Source organism: Entelurus aequoreus, linkage group LG08, assembly GCF_033978785.1.
Source record: "Entelurus aequoreus isolate RoL-2023_Sb linkage group LG08, RoL_Eaeq_v1.1, whole genome shotgun sequence".
In the NCBI taxonomy this organism is placed as follows: domain Eukaryota; kingdom Metazoa; phylum Chordata; class Actinopteri; order Syngnathiformes; family Syngnathidae; genus Entelurus; species Entelurus aequoreus.
In genome coordinates this window covers 59,308,026-59,326,517 of record NC_084738.1, presented here as the reverse complement: position 1 = coordinate 59,326,517, position 18,492 = coordinate 59,308,026, and the positions used below count along the sequence as shown (strand labels likewise).

At 38.9% G+C, this 18,492-nt stretch overlaps 1 long non-coding RNA gene across 1 annotated transcript in view; it reads left to right on the top strand.

Moving 5' to 3' along the window:
- LOC133656110 (uncharacterized) overlaps nucleotides 1-18,492 on the top strand; it is a 35,289-nt gene that overhangs the window by 1,562 nt on the left and 15,235 nt on the right. The gene's annotated exons all lie outside the window — the stretch shown is intronic.

The following is an 18,492-nucleotide window of genomic DNA, read 5'->3' as shown; positions in this document are numbered from 1 at the left end:
GTGTGTGTGTATATATATATATATATATATATATATATATATACACACACACACGCATAAATGTATATATATATACGCATATGTATATATATATATATATATATATATATATATATATATATATATATATATATATATATATATATATATATATATATATATATATATATATATATATATATATACACAGTATATGTACATACATATGCGCATATTGTCAGGCTTGTCATTGACAGTTTAGTTATGTTTTAGTTTTTCCTGTTTGTGTTTTATTTCCTGTCAGCGCTCTTATTTTGGTTCCTTTTCCTGCACGTCTCCCTAAGCGCTTGTTTCCCTCACCTGTACCTGATTGGCAGTCTGGCACACCTGGTGGCAACTGCCAATCAGGCCACTATTTATACCTGCCTCGCCCTCCAGTCAGTGCTGGAGTATTACTAGCTCCCTTGTTCCTCGTTTCTTGTATCCTGGTTCCTGGTTCGTGTTTTCCCTGCATTTTTTGGACATTAAAACCATGTTTTCCTGTACCAAGCCTGCCATCTCTGCATCTTGGGGTTCGTCACCAACACTACCTGACACATATATACATACATATATGCGCATATATATACACATACATATATACACATACATATATGCACATACATATATGTGTATAGTCAAGGTTTCTGTGGATTTTCCGTTATACAGTGGTAGAGCGGAATATACGTTAGGTCGGGAAAAAGCACAAAATGCTATATCATCCCTACAAGTCTGTTTCGCAGGTTTCCCTGCTTATCAAGGGATTTTATTTTCCCCTGACGAGCAGGGAAACCTGCGAAACAGGCTTGTAGGGATGATATAGCCTCTTGTGTTTTTTCCGGACCGAACGTATACATATGTGTATATATATATACACAGTATATATATATATATATATATATATATATATATATATATATATATATATATATATATATATATATATATATATATATACACAGTATATATATGCACATACAGTATATATATATATATATATATATATATATATATACACAGTATATATATATGCACATACAGTATATATATATATATATATATATATATATATATATATATATATATATATATATATATATATATACTGTATGCGCATATATATATATATACTGTATGCGCATATGTATACTGTGTATACATATATATATACATATATGTATATGTTAAGTCGGGAAAAAACACAAGAGGCTATATCATCCCTACAAGCCTATTTCGCAGGGAAATATCTCTCTCTCTCTATACATGTATGTATACGTTAGGTCAGGAAAAAACACGAGGCTATATCATCCCTACAAGCCTGTTTCGCAGGTTTCCCTGCTCGTCAGGGGATTTTATTTTATCCCTGACGAGCAGTGAAACCTGCGAAACAGGCTTGTAGGGATGATATAGCCTCTTGTATTTTTTCTCGACCCAACGTATATTCCGCTCTACCCCGGTATTGAGCACTGTATAACTGGGATTTCATTTTCCCCTGACAAGCAGGGAAACCTGTGAAACAGGCTTGTAGGGATGATTGTGGCTTGTGCAGCCCTTTGAGAAACTCGTGATTTAGGGCTATATAAGTAAACATTGATTGATTGATGATATAGCCTCTTGTGTTTTTTCTCGACCTAACGTATATTCCGCTCTACCCCGGTATTGAGCACTGTATAACGGATAAACCACAGAAACCTCCACTATACATATATATATATATATTGATATATACATAACACATTTTCCTAGATAGTTATAATGGCTACATTAGTTGAGACAGTATGTAAAATTCTCAATTGAAAGGACTTTGGGCAGTATTTAGAGACAGCTATACACCACGTTACTTTGAATCATGGTACCTTCTAAGAGTCTATATCATATTTCTAGATCTGTCCTTGACACTCCTGTGAAAACATGCGCAGTGTTAAATGGAATATGATTGATTGTATTGAGACATGGTTGACTTTGCAGTGATCAATCTGGACCACTAGGGAGGCACAGCCTAAGTGGTATCAAAGTTGGGTTACTGGAAGCATGTTTACCCTTGCTGGAGTACGGTGGTGGTGAGTCAGGGACATGCAGTTACAGGACGACGCTGAGCTGAAACAATAATATGTTAGGATATTAGATCATGTCATGACATGACATCAGTGAGTAGGACTTGAAATATGTTCATTCAGGTGTTTAATTTGATAGACAAAACTATATTTCTAATGGTAACTTTCTGGCTTTAAGACACAAGAATATAAATTGTGGTTGTCAGTAATAGTTGAATTCTAGATTTTTGAGTGAAAAACATAGAATCATGACAACAATCAGAAAACACTCCCATGAGAACACACCACTAGTTGCACCACCTCTGGCTTTTATCAGAGCTTGCAGTCTCTGAGGCAAACATAACTCTTCATCAATCTTGCTCTATGTCAGGTTCAAACACTGATGACATCTATTAAACAAGACAAGAAGCAAGGAATTAAACAGAGACAATTCAATTTGGCTCAATGAGGAGAAACGCGTACACCTGTACCCTTGTACGGTGTTCCACGCTCTGACGAAAGATTGTACGCCTCCTCTTTTACTTGGACTTTCCCTGATTACATGGGAACAGCTGTTTCCAAGGGACGGGGGGTCGTAAACTGCCATCGCCTTTGATTAAAACAGTTCAAAGAAAAGGTCGCCTGGAGGGGCGTCTGGTCCTGCTTCCTCTCCGCTTTGTAGTTCTCGGGTCAAGACAAAATCTTTCTCTGGATTACAATATCTCAAAGAAACAGAACCACCTTCATGTTGCTTCCCATCCTACACAGTGGAGTTTTACAAGCCTTCTTCTTGGTAGGATCAAAGACAGCTTTAGTCCTCTCGTCGGGAAGTTTTGTGATAACTTAGATACAATTATTCTGACACTAACTTTCTTAAGATAAGTTAAAGTACCAATGATTGTCACGCACACACACTAGGTGTGGTGAAATGTGTCCTCTGCATTTGACCCATCCCCTTGTTAACCCCCTGGGAGGTGAGGGGAGCAGTGAGCAGCAGCGGTGGCCACGCCCAGGAATCATTTTTGGTTATTTAAACCCCCAATTTCGACCCTTGATGCTGAGTGCCAAGCAGGGAGGTAATGGGTTCCAGTTTTATAGTCTTTGGTATGACTCGGCCGGGGTTTCTCTGATTGCTGTGCAGGTTGAGGTCTTGCCATCCACCATTTTCAATTTTTGCCACACATTTTACTGTGGATTGAGATCTGGACAATTTGCAGGCCAAGTTTAAAAATATATTTTTTTTTTACACTTTTTGCTTTATGGCATGATCTTGAAAAATGATGTCATGATCCCCAAACATACTTCCCACTGACGGCATAAGAGACAATTTAACTTGTGCATTCATTGAAGACATTACCCGACATGGAGCGCTGTGGAAATGTGCATATTTTCTTCAGGCAGTCGTCTTCGTAAATCTCCTCGGAACCAAAACCAAGCAAAGGTTCCAGCATCATCTCCTTGCCCAATGCAGAGTCACGTGACGGCATAAGAGACAATTTAACTTGTGCATTCATTGAAGACATTACCCGACATGGAGCGCTGTGGAAATGTGCATATTTTCTTCAGGCAGTCGTCTTCGTAAATCTCCTCGGAACCAAAACCAAGCAAAGGTTCCAGCATCATCTCCTTGCCCAATGCAGATTCACGTGACGGCATAAGAGACAATTTAACTCGTGCATTCATTGAAGACATTACCCGACATGGAGCCCTGTGGAAATGTGCATCTTTTCTTCAGGCCGTCGTCTTCGTAAATCTCCTCGGAACCAAAACCAAGCAAAAGTTCCAGCATCATCTCCTTGCCCAATGCAGATTCACGTGATGGCATAAGAGACAATTTAACTTGTGCATTCATTGAAGACATTACCCGACATGGAGCCCTGTGGAAATGCGCATCTTTTCTTCAGGCAGTCGTCTTCGTAAATCTCCTCGGAACCAAAACCAAGCAAAGGTTCCAGCATCGTCTCCTTGCCCAATGCAGATTCACGTGAGATGTATCACTAAATATGACTTTCATCCAGTCATCCATTGTCCACCACTACTTTTTTGTAGACCATTAGACCCTTGTTTTTTAATGTTTCGACGTTAACGACAGTTTTCGTTTAGTTTTTTAATTCACAGTTCGGTAACTCCAGTTTCCGCCCATATATTCTTCATTTCTTTTGTTCACTTGAAGTTTTCTGACTTGCCACTTTGATGTTTCCTTGGCGTACCAGGGTGCTTGCAAACCTTATGTTTTTTTGGACTTGCTCCTGATTTTAGACACAGCTGACTGAGAGCAATCAACATCTTTCACAACATTGCGACCACGATTCACCTTCTCAAAGAAGTTCGATAATCCTCACGCTCTTGTTTCATTTGACATCTCTTGTGTTGGAGCCGTGATTCATGTTAATCCACCTGCCGCAACAGCTCTCCAAAATGGTGTGAACGGTCCTTTTTAACTGACAGACTAATGAACGGATTTAATCCGATGCAGGTGTTAGTTTAGGAAATAAAAATGTATAGGCTGATTCCATCACGTTTTAAAAATGAAACGGTTACTGACTACCACAATAATGATATCGCAATGTATCGTAATCTATCCCGGAACATTACAGGTGGGGGTTCAAAAAAACTAATCGATTCACATCAGAATCTCAATTCTTATTCATACCGATTCTAAATACCGATTCTAAATCTATTGATTAAAAAAAAAACTGATTAAATTATAATATATATATATATATATATATATATATATATATATATATATATATATATATATATATATATATATATATATATATATATATATATAGTCAAGGTTTCTGTGGTTTATACGTTATACAGCGCTCAATACCGGGGTAGAGCGGAATATACGTTAACCTCTGTGATTTTTCCTGACCTATTTCATCCCTACAAGCCTGTTTGGCAGGTTTCCCTGCTCTTCAGGGGATTTTCTGTAGTGTAACCCCCTGAAGAGCAGGGAAACCTGTGAAAAAGGCTTGTAGGGATGAAATAGCCTCTGTGTTTTTTCCTGACCTAACGTATATACAGTCGTGGTCAAAAGTTTATGTACACTGGTAAAGAACATAATGTCATGGCTGTCTTGAGTTTCCAATAATTTCTACAACTCTTATTTTTTTGTGATAGAGTGATTGGAGCACATACTTGTTGGTCACAAAAAACATTCATGAAGTTTGGTTCTTTTATGAATTTATTATGGGTCTACTTAAAATGTGACCAAATCTGCTGGGTCAAAAGTATACATACAGCAATGTTAATATTTGGTTACATGTCCCTTGGCAAGTTTCACTGCAATAAGGCACTTTTGGTAGCCATCCACAAGCTTCTGGTTGAATTTTTGACCACTCCTCTTGACAAAGTTGGTGCAGTTCAGCTGAATGTGTTGGTTTTCTGACATTGACTTGTTTCTTCAGCATTGTCCACACGTGTAAGTCAGGACTTTGTTTCATCTGACATCACATGGACAAAGATAAGACCTTCTGGAGGAAAGTTCTGTGGTCAGATGAAACAAAAATTGAGCTGTTTGGCCACAATACCCAGCAATATGTTTGGAGGAGAAAAGGTGAGGCCTTTAATCCCAGGAACACCATCCCTACCGTCAAGCATGGTGGTGGTAGTATTATGCTTTGGGCCTGTTTTGCTGCCAATTGAACTGGTGCTTTACAGAGAGTAAATGGGACAATGAAGAAGGAGGATTACCTCCAAATTATTCAGGACAATCTAAAATCATCAGCCCGGAGGTTGGGTCTTGGGCGCAGTTGGGTGTTCCAACAGGACAATGACCCCAAACACACATCAAAAGTGGTAAAGGAATGGCTAAATCAGCCTAGAATTAAGGTTTTAGAATGGCCTTCCCAAAGTTCTGACTTAAACGTGTGGACAATGCTGAAGAAACAAGTCCATGTCAGAAAACCAACACATTCAGCTGAACTGCACCAACTTTGTCAAGAGGAGTGGTCAAAAATTCAACCAGAAGCTTGTGGATGGCTACCAAAAGCGCCTTATTGCAGTGAAACTTGACAAGGGACATGTAACCAAATATTAACATTGCTGTATGTATACTTTTGACCCAGCAGATTTGCTCAAATTTTCAGTAGACCCATAATAAATTCGTAAAAGAACCAAAATTCACCAACAAGTATGTGCTCCAATCACTCTGACGTTATGTCCTTTACAAGTGTATGTAAACGTTTGACCACGATTGTAATATATATATATATATATATATATATACACATATATTTAAAAAAAAAATAAATATATATATATATATATATATATATATATATATATATATATATATATATATATATATATATATATATATATATATATATATATATATATATATATATATATATATGTCTTAATTAGATTATCCAAAAAATAGTGCTCGATACCGTGGTAGAGCGTAATATGTATGTGTGGGAAAAAATCACAAGACTATTTCATCTCTACAGGCCTGTTTCATGAGGGGTTTCCTCAATCCTCAGGAGATTTTAATGGAAGCATTCACATACCATGGTTTATATAGGGCACAGAGCGGGTGGGTACAGGCAGGCGTGGGGGCGTGGTGATTGACTCATGTGTTACCTAGGAGGTGTTTCCTTCTGTGACGGCATGCTGATACAATTTCGCTGCGCTTGTTGAGGGATGACAACTCTGGACGGTATATGATAAACAGTTTCTCTTTTAAGCATAGGTTGCATCTTTTGTTACCACTGTTGTAAGGTGTGCTGGATGCAAGAATTTGCCATGTTATTGAGTATTCAACATTATTGTCTTTGAGATTCCAAATGTGTTTGCTGAGTTCTGTAGTGTTCCGGAGTCTTTTGCATCTGAAAGAAGCCTTGTGATTGTTCCATCTGGTTTTGAATTCTCCCTCAGTTAATCCTACGTATGTGTTAATGTCCTTGCGTATTACCTTTGCTTGGTAAACAACTGATGATTGTAAGCACCCCCCGTTGAGAGGGCAATCAGGTTTCTTGCGGCAGTTACAGCTTTTGTCGGTTTTGGAATCGTTCTGCCTGGTGGTGGGCGGATCCTTTTCAATTGCTTTATTGTGGTTTGAAATGATTTTTCGCATGTTGTTCATGCAACTGTAGCTCAATTTAATGTTGTTCTTGTTGAATACTTTTCTTAGGGTGTTGCCTTTGGGGAAGTGTTTGTCGATCAGGGTGAGGAATTTGTGGCCAATATTAGTTGAGACGTTTTTGCTGTATGGGGGGTTGTACCAGATAATGTTGTTTCGTTTTCTGCTCCTTTTTGGTTGGTTGATGACAGCATCGATAGTCTTTTATTAATTCCGGTAGGTATTCTTTTCGTGGTGGTGGGTGGGTGGTTGCTGTCATGGTGCACGTATTGGAGTGTTGTGTTGGGTTTCGTGAATGGTTGGTAGCTGTTATTCCTCAGGTTGAAAGTGATGTCGAGGAAGTTGACGGTTTGCTTGTTGGCTTCAATTGTGATCCGTAGACCGTTCTCTTTGAAGATTTGGCATATACGCTTCTTGGTATTCTCGCTGCTCCTTGGCGAGGCGCGACACACTGCCAGTCCGTCATCACGGTAAATACCAAGGTTCAGGTTGAGGCTAGGGAGCTGGGAGAGGAGGAAACTCCCAGCTCGCTGAGTTGAGGAGAGGAGGAAACTCCCAGCTCGCTGAGTTGAGGAGAGGAGGAAACTCCCAGCTCGCTAGCCTCAACCTGAACCTTGGTATTTACCGTGATGACGGACTGGCAGTGTGTCGCGCCTCGCCAAGGAGCAGCGAGAATACCAAGAAGCGTATATGCCAAATCTTCAAAGAGAACGGTCTACGGATCACAATTGAAGCCAACAAGCAAACCGTCAACTTCCTCGACGTCACTTTCAACCTGAGGAATAACAGCTACCAACCATTCACGAAACCCAACACAACACTCCAATACGTGCACCATGACAGCAACCACCCACCCACCACCACGAAAAGAATACCTACCGGAATTAATAAAAGACTATCGATGCTGTCATCTAGCAAAGCTGAATTCGACAGAGCAACCCCCCCGTACCAAAAAGCACTTGATGAATGCGGATACAACTTCACCCTCACCTACGAACCCACGCCAGGAAACCAACCAAAAAGGAGCAGAAAACGAAACAACATTATCTGGTACAACCCCCCATACAGCAAAAACGTCTCAACTAATATTGGCCACAAATTCCTCACCCTGATCGACAAACACTTCCCCAAAGGCAACACCCTAAGAAAAGTATTCAACAAGAACAACATTAAATTGAGCTACAGCTGCATGAACAACATGCGACAAATCATTTCAAACCACAATAAAGCAATTGAAAAGGAGCCGCCCACCACCAGGCAGAACGACTCCAAAACCGGCAAAAGCTGTAACTGCTGCAAGAAACCTGATTGCCCTCTCAACGGGGGGTGCTTAAAATCATCAGTTGTTTACCAAGCAAAGGTAATACGCAAGGACATTAACACATCCGACACATACGTAGGATTAACTGAGGGAGAATTCAAAACCAGATGGAACAATCACAAGGCTTCTTTCAGATGCAAAAGACTCCGGAACACTACAGAACTCAGCAAACACATTTGGAATCTCAAAGACAATAATGTTGAATACTCAATAACATGGCAAATTCTTGCATCCAGCACACCTTACAACAGTGGTAACAAAAGATGCAACCAATGCTTAAAAGAGAAACTGTTTATCATATACCGTCCAGACTTGTCATCCCTCAACAAGCGCAGCGAAATTGTATCAGCATGCCGTCACAGAAGGAAACACCTCCTAGGTAACACATGAGTCAATCACCACGCCCCCACGCCTGCCTGTACCCACCCGCTCTGTGCCCTATATAAACCATGGTATGTGAATGCTTCCATTAAAATCTCCTGAGGATTGAGGAAACCCCTCATGAAACAGGCCTGTAGAGATGAAATAGTCTTGTGATTTTTTCCCACACATACATATATATATATATTTACAAAAAAAAAAAAATATATATATATATAAAAATTTTATATATATATATATATATATATATATATATATATATATATATATATATATATATATATATATATATATATATTTAAAAATATATATATATATATATAAATATATATATTTAAAAAAAAAAAAAATACATATAAATATATATATTTAAAAATATATATATAAAAAAAAATATATATATTAGTCCAATGGTGTCATGAAGTACCAGCCTGGAGGGGGGAGAGTGTGTGTGTGTGTGCTCGGACAAGTTAACTTTCAGTTTCGCTATGTAGACAAAAGCATGGGAGACGGGCGACCATTTTCGAGATTTCTCCGACCTTCAGATAGCTCTGTTGTGTCTCACCAGCGCTGGTATCACGACAGTTTGTACCTACTGCTTTTTGTAGAACAAATTGCTAAAACTTCAATTCCGGTCTTCTCTCAACATTTAAATAACCTGAGACCTAAAGAATCTGGGAGGACTCGCTCCTAATATATCCGGTATCAGTGATTGGTGAAATCTTATTGGGATATCGTATTGATCTCCAGACCAAATTAGAATAAAAATGTAGAGTTTTTTTTTTTAAACAGACGTGTTAATGTAAACAATTTATTGGAACAACGTACAGATTCAAGCAATGGTCACCAGTCACGCCCACTATATCCTCTTACAAATATTACAAAAAGACAACAGTACAATATATATTCTTTGCATGACTCAATATATTTGGTGGCCCCCAATTTTTTTCCTGCTTCTTTTTGTGTTATTTTAACTCTCAGCAGCTCATTAAAATAAATATTTTAAACTATCAAAAGTGATACTTTTGCTTCTCCCGGCAAAACAAGGCAGATGATCTAAACACGGACGGCTAATATAATAAACAAGAAAGGACGACGATAATCGGACGTTGCTCAACAAGATTTATAAAATACAGTCAATCAATAAAGCTCCGTACAAAGTGGTTGAACCATGTGATTGAAAGAAAGAAAAATCAGCTTTAGGCGTCACGTCAAAATATTTCTATGGTTTTAATCACAATCACATTGAATTTGGAAGTGCAAGTTATTCGTTTTGATCATCACATTGTGTGCACGTGTCGGCTTCAAAAAACAAAAAAACAACAACCGCTGGGCGTCACTTCTAAAAAAGTAGGGTGAGGTTCTCGGTCGACTACAGATGTGCACGTGGAGGGAAGGGGGCGGGGTCAAAAAAACACACAAACAGTGAACACAGACAACCTGAGGATCACATGGAATAAAACACATATTCAAGTAGTGGAGACGACAACGACGTACAGCAGCCGCCACACACACACACACACACACACACACACACACACACACACACACACACACACACACACACACGGCACATAAACAAGTATTTGCCTGTGTATTCCACAATGAAGTACTGCAAGAGTGATGGCAAGTACACAAATAGCCAATACAGTGGAACCTCAGCCTTGATTTTGGGTAAAAAAAATGCTCAAAAGCTGCACGGTAACACATTTTTTTGTCCTTTTGGTCTATTTTTGGTTTGTGACTTGATTACGTTGAAATATTTGGTACCTTTTTTTTTGGTAAACAATTGTACTTTATGGCTATTGTGTGTTAGGGGAATATTGTCGCACCTTTGAGCAGAATGGAACGCTTTTGAAGTCACTAGTTTGGCTTTTGCTGGAGGAGATAAACACAATGATCGCACTTTGGTTTCTCATCTTTATCTTGTTTTAACGTGTCATGAAGTGCCCGGTGCGGGAGTGGAGAAGAATGTGTGTGAGCTCGGCACCCACACACACACACACACACACACACACACACGGCAGGTTAACTTTCAGTTTCGATCCCGTGGGCAACCATTTTTGAGATTGCTCGGTATGCTCTCCAGCGCTGGTATTGCTATTGTTTGTACATACATTTTAAATCTTCAGTTCCAGTCACCGCTCTTTTATTTTAGACAAAAAATCTGTGTGGACTCTCCCCCCTAAAGAGAGGATACCTGCTTGAAGACAGCTATTATAATTAATGCAGAGCAGTTTTATTTTCATGTGGTGTTCCTTTTGCCTTGATGCCGCACATGTTTACACATCTAAGACGGCTATGTTTAATAAACTTTTTTCACCAAGTACCACCTCAGAAAACACTAAGTACCTCCGTAATGACCAACATTAAAATATAATAGCGTAGTAGGCATAAGTATTCATTAAAAAAACAAGGCAAAGGTTTTATTTGGCAAGTATATTTAATGCTTTTGGCCACTAACATCTCACACAGTTTGAACAGGAACACTGTGTGTGAATATTTAAGCGGGACATGCTTTGTCAGTACCATGCAGTAAAAAAAAATCTGCACAAATGTATTAATTTGTGTTTGGTAGGTTAAACCGTTTTAAATATTTTGTGCTCCAAAGGTAGATTTAATTTAATTTTTTCTATATCAAATGGTTTAAATAATAATAATTTGCATATATATATATATATAAATATACATATATACACACATATATGTACATATACACACATGTGTATGCGTGTATGTATATATATACATACACACACTTGTACATACATATATATACACACATACATGTGTAGATATACACAAACATATACTCACACACACACACATATATACATACATATATATACATACATACATATATATCCATATACATATATATATCCATATACATACATATATACAGTACTGTATATATCCATATTCATACATATATACATACATACATATACATATATACTGTATATATCCAAATACATACATACATACATATATATCCATATACATACATATACACATACACGCACACATATATATATACAGTATATACATACATACATATACACTACCGTTCAAAAGTTTGGGGTCACCCAAACTATTTTGTGGAATAGCCTTCATTTCTAAGAACAAGAATAGACTGTCGCGTTTCAGATGAAAGTTCTCTTTTTCTGGCCATTTTGAGCGTTTAATTGACCCCACAAATGTGATGCTCCAGAAACTCAATCTGCTCAAAGGAAGGTCAGTTTTGTAGCTTCTGTAACAAGCTAAACTGTTTTCAGATGTGTGAACATGATTGCACAAGGGTTTTCTAATCATCAATTAGCCTTCTGAGCCAATGAGCAAACACATTGTATCATTAGAACACTGGAGTGATAGTTGCTGGAAATGGGCCTCTATACACCTATGTAGATATTGCACCAAAAACCAGACATTTGCAGCTAGAATAGTCATTTACCACATTAGCAATGTATAGAGTGTACTTCTTTAAAGTTAAGACTAGTTTAAAGTTATCTTCATTGAAAAATAAGGACATTTTAATGTGACCCCAAACTTTTGAACGGTAGTGTATATACATACATACATACAGTATATACTGTACATACATATCCATATACATATATATCCATATACATACACACATTATATACATATATATCCATACATACACACATTATATATATATATATACATACATACACACATTATATATATATATATATATATATATATATATATATGTATATATATATATATATATATATATATATATATGTATATATATATATATATATATATATATATATGTATATATATATATATATGTATATATATATGTGTGTATGTATATATATATCCATACATACACACACACACACACACACACACACACACACACACACACACACACACACACACACACACACACACACACACACACACACACACACACACACACACACACACACACACACACACACACACACACACTCACTCACTCACTCACACACACACACACACACACACACACATACTAACATATATATATATAGATACATACATATATATATATAGATACATACATACACACACACATGTGTGTATGTATGAATCTATATATACACACATATATATATATACATATACACATACATATATATAGGTACACACACATACATACATACATACATACATACATACATACATACATACATACATATATATATACACATACATACACACACACATACATATGTATTCATATATAATAAAAATTGTTTTAAATGTTACACAACCAGTTCAAAAGGTCATATAACATGTAATGTTGAGGGTCTTTGGTCAAAATGTTGCATACATTTTGCTTTACAGACGATCTCGTCTTATTATAATGTCTGTCTCCATATTTGAAACATTGATGAACATCCATTCAAAAATATTCACGGTCTCATCCACAGGCTACAAGCTACAATGCTAACATATGTACAAAAGACTTCAACGTTTGACCAAACTGGAGGGAAAAACATGCTTCACTTCTTTTTACACTCCTGTGGCATACGGCAGTGTTTCTCAACCATGGGGCCATTGTTAGGGCACGAGCGCCCCCTAGAGGGGCCACCAAAAAAATATCAGCTTCCCAGCTGCGGTCCGTATGTTGTCATACACTTTCCCACCACTTGTGGCAGTAATGGCGATGCCAAAAACACAGAAGAAGTCTGGAGCTTAAGTCATAGAGAAGTTTCTTTAAGCGCAAAAATATGACTAAAGTATATCAATTATATTGACTGTTTATTTCAGAAACATTTACTATTAATTTAGTCATAATTTATTAACGCTGGCACAACGTAATTGTCATTTTTTTGCATCAGTTTCTTTGCGGTATATTTGATTATTATTTATAGAATAATATTACATATAGGCCCTGCAATGAGGTGGCGATTTGTCCAGGGCGTACCCCGCCTTCCGCCCGAATGCAGCTGAGATAGGCTCCACCACCCAACGCGACCCCAAAAGGGACAAGCGGTAGAAAATGGATGGATGGAATATTACATTTATATATATATATATTTTTTAAATATATTTTTGTAATCAGCCTGACTTAACTTGGTAATAATCTTTGTGATTAAAACCTTAAATTAAAACTACCGTATATTCCGCACTATAAGGCGCACCTAAAAACCTCCAATTTTCTCAGTGCGCCTTATAATCCGGTGCGCTTTATATATGGACCAATATTGAGCCACAACAGGTCTCGCAACCCTAGCCTCTACTGTAGCGTCTATTCTATGCGCCTTATAATGCGGTGCGCCTTAAATATGAACACAGTTTTAAAATAGGCCATTCATTGAAGGTGTGCCTTATAATCCGGTGCGCCTTGTAGGTTAGATATAATTATTGAATATGATTAAAATCAAGAGTAAGATTACTTGTTTAGTGTTAATATTTGAGTGGGCCCCCGACCCTCCTCTGTAGTGGAAAAGTTGGGCCCCTGAGGTCAAACAGGTTAAGAACCCCTGACTTCAAATATGCGTGTATAGTTAATAATATTACACAAGTTATTTACGTGATTTTCTCTGGAAATAAATAGCAAATAGAGGTTCCACTGTATCATTACAATATTAAGAAAACCTATTACATTTTCTGGAACGAATTAAACATCTTCGCATCCTTCGTTAACAAAAAAAGGGTCCAATTTCAAGGGTTAAAAATACTGCAATTGTTACTCCGTCCAGCAGAGGGCAACAACAACAAAAGTCCTATCATTCCAAAACCATCATGGAATACATTTAGGCTTCCTGTAACTTACAAAATAAACACAGACGTGCACGACGAGAAGAAGAAGACGAGCAGGAAGAAGAAGTGGCGGCGGACGCGTGACTAAAAAAGGTCGTTTCACAGTATTCCGACACTGTGCCTCCAGCGAGGGCGGCCGACGTTTAAGCGAGAACACTCCAGCAAGACGAAGCCAAATCCCACAAGGGGCCACCAACATGCAAGACGATGAGAGCGCACCCCACAATAAACACCGGCAGTCATCCTTGAGTTCATGCTTCTCTCAGCACAAGACAAAACCACTAAGATCCAAACACCAGAAGAAGAAACGTTATCGGGAAAAGTCGTCTTTTGTCGACGGATGTCACAATTGCACCGTCACAAGACATTCACACGGACGTCGCAGCAAGGGTTGGTCTTTCTTATCCTTTTTCTTCACACGCTTAAAGGCCCGCCACAGTGTCAACAGGCCTACTGTAAATTCCGGACTATAAGCCGCTTTTTTTCCCTACGCTTCGAACCCTGCGGCTTTTAAACCGGTGCGGCTAATTTATGGATTTTTATTCACTGATGACCACAAAGCAAATAGTTTTGATTAGCCAGGTAAATGCCTACAAGTGTTTCCTGCTAATTAAAGCTTTGAGCCGGAAGTACAAGTGCCGTTCCGTCTTGTAATCGTCCATAGCGTTTCTACTCGTATGGATTCTTCATTCCTCACTCCCAAGTTTTACAATATAACAAACAATTTTTACTTACTAAGCCGTCCCATGTGTGATGTCTGTGTGCATATTCGTTAGCATTAGCGAATATGCTAACGCGTTTACGAGTGTCTGTAAATATTGACTTACAATGGCATTATTTTTCGTATTGTTTCAGTTTCACAAATTCTTCAGTAAACTCACCAAGACGTCACCGTGGAGTTATTGAGTCTGTTTAGCTGATTGGAGAGCTAGCTTGTGAAGCTAGCGGGTCCATGAAGATGACTTCTGTTTTGTTTGATCGGCCGTTTTACTGCCGTGTTACAGACAATTAAGGTATGTACATTAACATCAAATATTTATGTGTAAATAACTTATGTCACAACCTCTTTGTGGATTTTTCTTCACGGACGACCAGAAAGCAAATAGTTTTGATTAAACGTGTGTTATGGCGCCACCTTTTGGACAGCCAGGTAAATGCCTACAAGTGTTTCCTGCTGTTATTTTGAGCCGGAAGTACAAGTGCCGTTCCGTTTTGTAATCGTCCATAGCGTTTCTACTCGTATGGATTCTTCATTCATCGCTCCCAAGTTTTACAACTAAAACTATTTTTACGTACTAAGCCGTCCCATGTGTGATGTCAATCAATCCATCAATGTTTATTTATATAGCCCTAAATCACAAGTGTCTCAAAGGGCTGCACAAGCCACAACGACATCCTCGGTACAGAGCCCACATACGGGCGAGGAAAAACTCACCCCAGTGGGACGTCGGTGAATGACTATGAGAAACCTTGGAGAGGACCGCATATGTGGGTAACCCCCCCCCCCCCCTCTAGGGGAGACCGAAAGCAATGGATGTCGAGTGGGTCTGACATAATATTGTGAAAGTCCAGTCCACAGTGGATCCATAGTGGGGCCAGCAGGAAACCTGTGTGCATATTCGTTAGCATTAGCTAACATGCTAACGCGTTTACGAGGGTCTGTGTAAATATTAACTTACAGTGGCATTATTTTCGTATTGTTTCAGTTTCACAAACTCCTCAGTAACCTCACCAAGACGTCACCGTGGAGTTATTGAGTCTGTTTAGCTGATTGGAGAGCTAGTTTGTGAAGCTAGCGGGTCCATGAAGATGACTTCTGTTTTGTTTGATCGGCCGTTTTACTGCCGTGTTACAGACAATTAAGGTATGTACATTAACATCAAATATTTATGTGTAAATAACTTATGTCACAACCTCTTTGTGGATTTTTCTTCACGGACGACCAGAAAGCAAATAGTTTTGATTAAACGTGTGTTATGGCGCCACCTTTTGGACAGCCAGGTAAATGCCTACAAGTGTTTCCTGCTGTTATTTTGAGCCGGAAGTACAAGTGCCGTTCCGTTTTGTAATCGTCCATAGCGTTTCTACTCGTATGGATTCTTCATTCATCGCTCCCAAGTTTTACAACTAAAACTATTTTTACGTACTAAGCCGTCCCATGTGTGATGTCAATCAATCCATCAATGTTTATTTATATAGCCCTAAATCACAAGTGTCTCAAAGGGCTGCACAAGCCACAACGACATCCTCGGTACAGAGCCCACATACGGGCGAGGAAAAACTCACCCCAGTGGGACGTCGGTGAATGACTATGAGAAACCTTGGAGAGGACCGCATATGTGGGTAACCCCCCCCCCCCCTCTAGGGGAGACCGAAAGCAATGGATGTCGAGTGGGTCTGACATAATATTGTGAAAGTCCAGTCCACAGTGGATCCATAGTGGGGCCAGCAGGAAACCTGTGTGCATATTCGTTAGCATTAGCTAACATGCTAACGCGTTTACGAGGGTCTGTGTAAATATTAACTTACAGTGGCATTATTTTCGTATTGTTTCAGTTTCACAAACTCCTCAGTAACCTCACCAAGACGTCACCGTGGAGTTATTGAGTCTGTTTAGCTGATTGGAGAGCTAGTTTGTGAAGCTAGCGGGTCCATGAAGATGACTTCTGTTTTGTTTGATCGGCCGTTTTACTGCCGTGTTACAGACAATTAATGTATGTAAAAAAACATAAAATATTTATGCGTAAATAACTTATCTCACAACCTATATATCTGTGGGACTTGTCCGGTGCGGCTAATTTGTGGATTTTTCTTCGCTGACGACCAGAAAGCGTGAAGTGAAGTGAATTATATTTATGTAGCGCTTTTCTCTAGTGACTCAAAGCGCTTTTCATAGTAAAACTCAATATCTAAGTGACATTTAAACCAGTGTGGGTGGCACTGGGAGCAGGTGGGTAAACCCTTTGAGACTTTTGTGATTTAGGGCTATATAAATAAACATTGATTGATTGATTGATTGAAAGTGTCTTGCCCAAGGACACAACGGCAGTGACTAGGATGGCGGAAGCGGGAATCGAACCTGGAACCCTCAAGTTGCTGGCACGGCCGCTCTACCAACCGATTTTTCTTCGCTGACTACCAGAAAGCAAATGGTTTTGATTAAACGTGTGTTATGGCGCCACCTTTTGGACAGCCAGGTAAATGCCTACAAGTGTTTCCTGCTGTTTTTTTGAGCCGGAAGTACAAGTGCCGTTCCATCTTGTAATCGTCCATAGCGTCACCGTGGAGTTATTGAGTCTGTTTAGCTGATTGGAGAGCTAGCTTGTGAAGCAAGTGGGCCCATGACGATGACTTCTGTTTTGTTTGATCGGCCGTTTTACTGCCGTGTTACAGACAATTAAGGTATACAAATAAACATAAAATATTCATGTGTAAATAACTTATTTCACAACCTATATATCTGTGGCTTATAGTCCGGTGCGGCTAATTTGTGGGGGGAAAAAAGTGTTTCCCCCTAAGAATGTAGTGGGTGCGGCCCTATAGTCCGAAAATTACAGTAGTTACCGCTTCACGGCCTGCAGTGCAAAGAAAAAAAGCGCTACGATTACAAAAAAAAAAGAAGATGGCCGACACTCACTCGACGGCTCCTCACAGTGACACAAGCATGCTGGCTTGCGGGGGGAAAACAGGCGAGAAGTTAGCGCGAGCGTCTCGCTCTCATGAAACTGACCCGCTGACCAGCTCGGCGTTGCAGCGTTACATTGTCCATGCTGCTATTGCGTATTTAAAAACAAACAGAAGAGTCGCGTAGTTGTTATGTTACACTTTAGCGTGCGACATGATGAGTGGGAATA